The following is an 8,025-nucleotide window of genomic DNA, read 5'->3' as shown; positions in this document are numbered from 1 at the left end:
TCAGTGCACTCTCCTTGGTCACAGCCAATGCCATGGGCTGGGACACTCTAAAAGATCTCATGAGAGGAGAGTACTGCCCTAGGGGCGAAGTTCAGAAACTTGAGGAAGAACTATGGAACCTCAAGATGAAGGGGACTGACATAACGGCTTATACGGCTAGGTTTTGCGACTTGGCGGCTATGTGTCCCAACATGATCCCCTCTGAAAGCAAGAAGATTGAACGATACATCTGGGGTTTAGTGCCCCCGTATCGAGGAAATGTTCTGGCCTCACGCCCTACCACTTTTGACAGCGCCAAGGAATTGGCCCAGAGTCTGATCAACCATGAAATCTCCTCCACTCCAGCAACAACAACCACTGCACCACACGATTCATCTGACAGAAAAAGGAAACGATGGGATAAGAAGAAAGGCAAGAAAACTCAAGCCGCCACCAAGGACCAGCAAATTGTGGCGGTCCATGCTGCCACCACCCCAGCCACTCCAGCTGCTCCAGCCCCGCCGAAAGCTTACAGTGGAAACTTGCCCAAGTGTCCCAAGTGCCCTTTCCACCACAACGGCCCCTGCCGTGAATTGCAGTGTTCCAACTACGGTCGAAAGGGCCATACTGTCCGATTTTGCAAGGCCCCTCCCAAACCTATCACGCAGGTTCCTGGTACGGGAGTGACCCCAACTTGTTATGGCTGCGGGGAAGCGGGTCATTTTAAGAAAAACTGTCCGAAGACCACAAATGTTGGAGGAACTGGAAGGCTACTCGCTATCGATCACAATGAAGCGGTAGCTGATCCCACGGTGGTCACGGGTACGTTTCTTCTCAACAACTCTTATGTCTGTGTCTTATTCGATAGTGGTGCAGAAAGAAGCTTCATAAATCAAAACTTTAAACACTTACTCAAACAAACCCCTCAACCACTAAACGAAACATTCATCGTAGAAATGGCTAATGGGAAGACAGAAAGCTCTAACGAAATCTATATGGGTTGTACTCTGTCGTTAGATGATCACCCATTTTCAATCGATCTTATACCAGTCTCAATAAAAAAATTTGATGTCATTGTTGGTATGGATTGGTTAAGTCTTCATTACGCCGATATCCTATGCTCCGACAAAGCCATTCGCCTGAACCTTCCGAATCGCGAAACCCTATTGATATACGGAGATAAGCCAAGTACGAGCCTTCGTATCATCTCCAGTATCCAGGCTCAAAAATACTTGCACAAGGAATATCGCGCCTTTGTTGCTCACGTTGTCGACACAAACCAGAAATTGAAAGATCCAAAAGACATTCCCGTAGTATGTGATTTCCCTGATGTCTTCCCGGAGGATCTTCCAGGCCTACCTCCCAAATGACAGGTTGAATTCAGAATCGACCTAGTCCCAGGAGCTACCCCCGTAGCTAAGTCGCCCTACCGTCTAGCGCCCGCCGAAATGCAAGAACTATCCGGTCAACTCAACGAACTGCTCAGCAAGGGCTTTATAAGACCGAGCTTCTCACCTTGGGGAGCTCCGGTCTTGTTCGTGAAGAAAAAGGATGGATCGTTTCGAATGTGCATCGATTATAGGGAACTCAATAAAGTCACGGTCAAAAATCGCTATCCTCTCCCTCATATCGACGATCTATTCGACCAACTCCAAGGAGCAAGTTACTTCTCCAAGATTGATCTTAGATCCGGGTATCATCAGTTACGGGTGCTTGAGGAAGATGTTCCGAAGACAGCCTTCCGAACCCGCTACGGGCATTTTGAGTTCGTAGTGATGCCCTTTGGACTGACTAACGCCCCCGCCGTATTCATGGACTTGATGAACAGGGTTTGTCGTCCATATCTAGATCAGTTCGTCATCGTCTTTAATGATGATATACTCATCTACTCTCGAAGCGAGGAAGAACACGGGGATCATTTACGACGAGTCCTGGAAACGCTGCGATCTGAGAAATTATATGCGAAGTTCTCTAAGTGCGAGTTTTGGATCCGAAGAGTCGAATTTTTAGGGCACGTGGTCAGTGAAGACGGAATCCACGTGGATCCCTCCAAAATTAAAGCTACTGAGAACTGGTCAGCACCGAAGACGCCTACAGAAATTCGTCAATTTCTAGGCCTCACTGGCTACTACCACAGATTCATCCAAAATTTCTCTCGAATTGCGAAGCCTCTCACTATGTTAACACAGAAAGGTGTATCATTTGACTGGGAAGAGAAACAAGAGAAGGCATTTTAGACCCTGAAGCAAGCCCTATGCACCGCACCAGTATTATCCCTTCCCGAAGGGAAAGAAGATTTTGTTGTATACTATGATGCATCCAATCAGGGGCTCAGTTGTGTCTTGATGCAACGAGGCAAGGTTATCACCTATGCCTCGAGGCAGCTAAAGACCCATGAAGTGAACTACACCACTCACGACCTCGAGTTAGGAGCGGTCGTCTTCGCACTAAAAATCTGGAGACACTACTTGTATGGGACGAAGAGCGTGGTGTACACTGATCATAAAAGCCTCCAACATATACTGAACCAAAAAGAACTCAACATGAGACAACGTCGATGGGTCGAGCTACTTAACGATTACGACTGTGAAATTAGATATCACCCGGGGAAAGCCAACGTAGTAGCAGACGCCCTGAGTAGAAAGGAGTATTCTGGTCGAAGGACCAAGTCGTTGACGATGACTATCCATTCGCATCTATCCACACAGATCAAAGAGGCTCAGCTGGAAGCCTTAAAGCCCGAGAATGTGACGGGAGAATCCCTGCGTGGAATGGATAAAAATCTGGAGGTTAAGGGTGACGGAGCCTACTACTTCATGGACCGAATCTGGACTCCACGCCATGGAGGTTTCAGAGACTTGGTCATGAAGGAAGCACACACCACTCGCTACTCTGTCCACCCGGGTTCAGATAAGATGTATCTGGATCTCAAAAAGCTATAGTGGTGGCCGAACATGAAAGCAGAGATCGCTACCTTTGTGAGTAAGTGCCTTACTTGCGCGAAGGTCAAGGTCGAATATCAAAAGCCATCAGGACTCCTCCAACAACCCGAGATACCGGAATGGAAGTGGGAGCGGATCACAATGGACTTTATCACCAAACTGCCCAAGACAGCGGGTGGATTAAATACCATTTGGGTCATCGTTGACAGGTTGACCAAGTCTGCACACTTCCTACCCATCAAAGAAACGGACAAGATGGAGAAACTCACGAGAACATACATAAAAGAAATAGTACGACTGCATGGCGTCCCTATATCTATTATCTCGGACAGAGATAGTAGGTTCACCTCTAGGTTTTGGCAATCATTGCAAAAGGAGCTAGGGACAAGGCTGGACATGAGTACAGCCTACCATCCGCAGACCGACGAACAAAGTGAGAGGACGATCCAAACCTTAGAAGATATGATGCGAGCTTGTGTGATCGACTTCGGGAAATCGTGGGATACACACTTGCCTCTTTTGGAGTTTTCCTACAACAATAGTTATCATACGAGCATCAAGGCAGCTCCATTCGAAGCCCTCTACGGTCGGAAGTGCAGATCCCCTCTGTGTTGGGCTGAGGCGGGTGACACTCAGCTAGCTAAAGGACGAGTTCCTGACAGCACCCTCACTGGTCCGGAGATTATTCGAGAGACGACCAAGAAGATTGTACAGATACGTGAACGACTAAAAGCCGCTAGGGATCGACAGAAAAGCTACGCCGACAAACGAAGAAAACCCTTGGAATTCCAGGTGGGAGACCGAGTCCTGTTGAAGGTCTCGCCCTGGAAGGGTACGATACGCTTTGGAAAGCGTGGAAAGCTGAACCCAAGGTGCATAGGGCCTTTCGAGATTCTTGCCAGAATTGGCCCCGTAGCTTATAATCTCAACTTACCCCACGAGCTAAGTAACATACATCCTACCTTCCACGTCTCAAACTTGAATAAATGTCTATCTGACGAGACACTCGTGATCCCCCTCAACGAGATCGAGGTCAATGAGAGCCTCAACTTCGTGGAAGAGCCTGCGGAGATTATGGATCGGGAAGTAAAACGAACGAAACAAAGTCGCATCCTAATTGTGAAAGTTCGGTGGAACGCCAAGCGAGGACCGGAATTCACTTGGAAGCGCGAGGACCAAATGAAACTCAAATATCCCTATCTCTTCGCTTAGTAGTATTGTAATTCTTATCTGTATGAATTCTAAATTTCGGGACGAAATTCCCCTAACGGGGGGATGATGTGACAACCCCCAAATCTATTGCCGTTACAAATCCCATCTTCACTAACGGAATGCGTCACTATATATTATTTTCTGTAATAATTGGAATCGTTAATAAACAAATATCTAGTTATTTATATGTCTTGATACTATCATAAGTAATTATAACTTGTATGTGTTAACTCGTTTAACCAAATAGAGTTATATTACTTTTTCAACCACTTCACCCGGGTAAAAAGTTTTAACCCCGTTAAACTTTAGCATCGGGTAACCGTGTATCGGGTGCAATGCCCGAGACATATATAAGCAGATGGACACTACTTTTAAGCTCTTTTACCACACATTCACTCTCTCTCACTACTTTCTCTCTCTAGACCCGAACCCGACTCCAAAACCGCAAATTCCGGCTTCCAAACGTAAGGGTTTCTTCCCTATCTTGTTCTAATCATTGTCCATAGCATTTAGAGGTCAAAAATCACTGAATTTAGAGGATCAAGTGGAGTTTACGGCCTAGGAAGCCCCTTAGGCCGTAAACACCTAAAAACTTGCCAAAAGCCTCATTTTTCCTTCCTTTAAGCTTATATACTAACTAAGGGATTTACCTAGGGGAGTTTGGACATTAAAACATAAGAAATTGAGGCATAAAAAGGAGTTTACGGCCCAAGCTTATGCTTAGGCCGTAAACACCCAAAAACCTTGGATTTAAGTCCCAAAAACTCATCTAGGGCATGAGGTAATTTTGCTATGACCTTTAGATATGTTTAAGGCCATTAAAACTCACCATTTGGAGTCAAAAAGGGGAGCTTACGGCCAAGACTCGTCTTGGGCCATAAACACCTAAGAAATATTCCAAAATGCCCCTAAAACTCCACATAAGGCCTTCATAAATTTATCTAAGATGTAGGAGAGTGTTTTGGACCATTTAACACATCATTTTGAAGAACAAAATGGAGTTTACGGCCCAAGCACAAGCCTGGACCGTAAACTCCCCAAAATGTCCCTAAATGAGGGTTTAAACCCTCCAAATTAGTTCAAAACACTTGCTAGTAATTTAGGGAAGTGATTAAAGGCCTTATCTTGCAATTTAGGAGGACCACATGAGTTTACGGCCAAGCCTAGGGGCTTACGGCTGTAAACTCCCAAGGAGTGGCCTTTGGGCCGTAAACTCCAAGGGAGTGAGCTCATGGGTTCCCCCGTAAACCTTTCTTGGCCTTGTACCACTCCCGAGAACCCCTTCTAGGCCCTAAAACCCAGAATTGATGCTAGAATGCCTAAATACTTTAATGAAAAGCATAAAATGATTAATTTCTTGTAAAATACATATTTCATATGACATTAGGGTCCTAAAACGGTGCTCAAGTCATTATTTGGTACCAAACGCTCAACCGATACTTTTAACCGATTCACCCGATTTACGCGATTTCAGGTGAGTTCATACCCCTTTAATGAACCTTTCAAACGTTTTATGTGTTTTAGGGGGGATACAAGTTGATTGTACATGTTTATGGAAAGTTATACAGAACGATTTTCCACGTTATGAGAATTAATCACATGTGATTCACTATCCTTAGTTCAAATCACATGTGATTTATCACTATGCCTTATAAACAGATTTATACGTTTTCAAAACTATTTTGGACAAACAAGCAAGATTTTAAATGTTCTTTTGGAAAATACTTTTATTAAATCAATCTTCTTATAAAATGTAACCACCCTAATATATTTATATAAGTAAGACTTGGAGGACTTAGGACCGATATCTCACCTTATTTTCTGTTCTTGTTTGATTGTGGGCTTAGGGTAGTAGTTATCCGTCCGACTGTCGTTGATTTCTTAGTTATATAGCTTGTATATTAGTATGGGACACGAATATTTCTCATTTCACTAGATGCTAAGTCACTAACATGACAAGAACCATCCACACTAAGTTAATTATAATAGGTATAGTTAATGCTACTACTGCTACTACTCACAATAGTCACTACTCTCTACACTATAATACTCACTATTACCAGACAATACACTAGTAGGAGAATACACTATGATCCATAATAAAAGATTGCTACACTATAACGAAAGAGAAAGCACTAAACAGACGATAACACACTAACCCACTACGAGATACTCTATTCGCTACCCACTACGCCCGGAGTTTTCCGACAGGAAGACGACACTACATGTATAGATCTATACGGGGCAGACGCTATTACATCCTGACTGTTAATTTCAGTCCGCGCCGTACAGGCCTAGGGATGCCACTACTTCACTATACTGTGCATGAATGGGAAGGTCATGGGATCCTCTATTATCCTCACTATCAGTAATACACAAGGAATACACTATAACCACACTAAAATACTACACTAAATGCTAAACTACATCCCGAAGTAAGTAAGTATCTATCACTAAAGGAAGCTTGCACCTCTATCACTGAGTGCAGGTTAAACCTATTCTATCACATTACTATTTGGAGATTTGCTAATATACTTTTACAATAAGCTGTTTCAAAAATGAAGAATGCATACTTTTTCACAGATTTTCACTTACAATGTATTTTCTGGAAAATATAGGATTTTCTAGGTTTTCTACTGCTTATGAATGTAAATTGCACATTTTTCGTACTATTGGTTCTAATGCTTTTTGTACAAAAACTCACACTAAACTCTTATGAACTCACCAGCTTTATGCTGATATTCGTTTTCAAAATAACTTGTATCCTCAGGTCAAAGATAGACAGGTACAGACGCATCATTTTTGGAGAAGGTGGAGCATACACGACCCATCTCTTATTTTTGATTTACTTTTGGTGTTTGTTGAACAATATAAAATACGCTTGTAATTAAATTCACTATGTAAATGCAATGGTTGTATGTTTTCTTGTTTGCTATTATACAATTGTGATGATACTGTACATGACGTCCTCCACCCCGAAACGTATTCCGCCGTTATCGGTTTTGGGGTGTGACACCGGGTAAGTTCAAATCAAACAGACCCTTAGTCTGTTCGTTTTGAGGAAATATTACATAATACATAAATTGATCATAACCCTGAATTAGAAATGTCAAAGGGGGTATTTTAGAAATGGTTAAAACTTAATTAATTATAATTCTTTTAACAACCAACCACAATTTATGTAAACCAACAAGCCATTAGCTAACCAAAAATAAAAAGTTCAATATACAAGAGGGTTCTTAAGCCAATCTAACAAAAAAAATGTTTAAATTAACGCCTACTAGAAATTCGGGTGATTGAATTAGCACTAAGAGCGCATTTGTTTCCCATAATGTTTTTGAAATGAATGGAATATGTCAAATGAATTAGAATTTGGAGGAATTTAAATCTCAATGTACTAGAAACTTAAATACATTTGGTTGACATAGAATAGAATTTGTTTTCTATTTGGTTTGTTGATTTCCCAAAGGAATTGGAAAATGAATTACGTAATATGATAGAAATACCCTTTAGTGCTTTTTTGTACCTTATTATATTTTTCTCTTCTTTGAGCCTGTGTTTGGAGATTCTTCATTTTTTGTGGTTTGTTCTTCAAAGGCATCTTTTATTTGTTCATATTGTTCTTCATTGGTTGCATCTTCTTCTATTTGGGAAAAATCTTTGGTTTTATTCCCTTGAGCTCCATCCTTTCCGAAATTGATACATAAATTCTCGTAATGAAGAAATATCTTATTTCTCCATTTTCTTGCCTCTTTATGAACCTATTTTTTATCACAAAAGGCTAGCACATAAAAATAAAATATAAATAGTTAAGAAGTAACAAAATATATAATAGTTATATAATATTATACATGTATGTAAGAATTCCAAACAGATGGTTCAGCTGCTATAG

The sequence above is a fragment of the Lactuca sativa genome, chromosome 3 (genome assembly GCF_002870075.4).
Source record: "Lactuca sativa cultivar Salinas chromosome 3, Lsat_Salinas_v11, whole genome shotgun sequence".
Lineage (NCBI taxonomy): Eukaryota > Viridiplantae > Streptophyta > Magnoliopsida > Asterales > Asteraceae > Lactuca > Lactuca sativa.
This window is presented reverse-complemented; position numbering follows the sequence as displayed.